Raw genomic sequence first — 1,269 nt, forward strand, 5'->3', positions numbered from 1 at the left:
TTTGACTTTACAGGGTTCATAGTTAAGAGATTGGTGTCTTAGAAGAGACTTTGGACTTTTCAACATTATTGGGATTGCTAAAGATTAGGGGGACTTTGGAAGTTGGACTGAATGCATTTTGCATCAGGTGATGGCCATGAAGCCTATGGGGGTCAGGGTCGGAATGTTGTGGCTCATTGAACAATTGGTCCTAGCTGGTGCTTGGGAAGGTTGTAGAAGCTGTAGAAGGAATAGTTTTGCTTGAGGTCACTAGGGGTGGGCCTTGAAGTTTCAGTGGCTGTGCCTTCCCCACCATGAAACTTCCCCTTCTCCTTCCTTAAGTTGCTTTTGGTTATACATTTGTTCAGAGCAACCAGAAAGTAACTAATAAGCCCTGCCCTCATATGATCTCACTTCACACCTCTGCCTCCAGAATGTGAAAGAATAAATTTGTGTAGTATTAAGCCACTAACTTTGAGTCAATTTGTTATGGCAATAGAAGGACATATAATCCTCTGTTCTCATTTTCTTCTTTCTTTCTTTCATTTTGCAAGCTGGATGCATTTGGCAATGATATCATAGATGACTATTGAGCCACAAGGTGACCTCTCAGTCACCAAGCAAAGTGAAACCCTAACTATGAACATAGGTTTTGAACTCATGTATGAGAAATAAAGGTTGTTATATTTGAATGATGACATTTGTTATAACCCTATACTGAAATAATCATAGCTATGGCTCAAGAGGCATTAATTTAAAGATACAGAATTTCAGTACTAGGAAATCCGTTTTTATCCACCACTAGCCCTGACCTCCTTTCTGGCTCATGAATTAAGCAAAAGCTTTAAGGTCTATTTCCTTTTTTTGAGGTGAGGTAAGAATAATTACATAATAATTCAACTGTAGTGATACATTGCAAAAGTTGTCTCAATTGTTAAAATTGTCAGGCTGTTCCCCCCCCCCCCACTCCGGACAAAGATTGGCCAAGGTGTGGGGCATAATTATGTAATTCAGATTCTGAAGATGTTCTACTATTAGGGTCCTATGCTTAGGTATGAATAGTGTAAGACTGGAAATAGTATTTAAATAAGCACACTTCTTTTATGTGAAGCATTAGAATTAACTACAAACAGAAATATTGTCTTCACTAATATTTATTTATAGCATTTTGTACAGGTGTTTTGAGAACTATAGTATCACTATAAAGAAGACTATTAAGATTCTTTAAAAATCTGATTTGATACTGCAACAGTATGAAGATCATATTTGTGAAGGAGTTCACCTCCATTT

The sequence above is a fragment of the Jaculus jaculus genome, chromosome 2, assembly GCF_020740685.1.
Source record: "Jaculus jaculus isolate mJacJac1 chromosome 2, mJacJac1.mat.Y.cur, whole genome shotgun sequence".
In the NCBI taxonomy this organism is placed as follows: Eukaryota; Metazoa; Chordata; class Mammalia; order Rodentia; family Dipodidae; genus Jaculus; species Jaculus jaculus.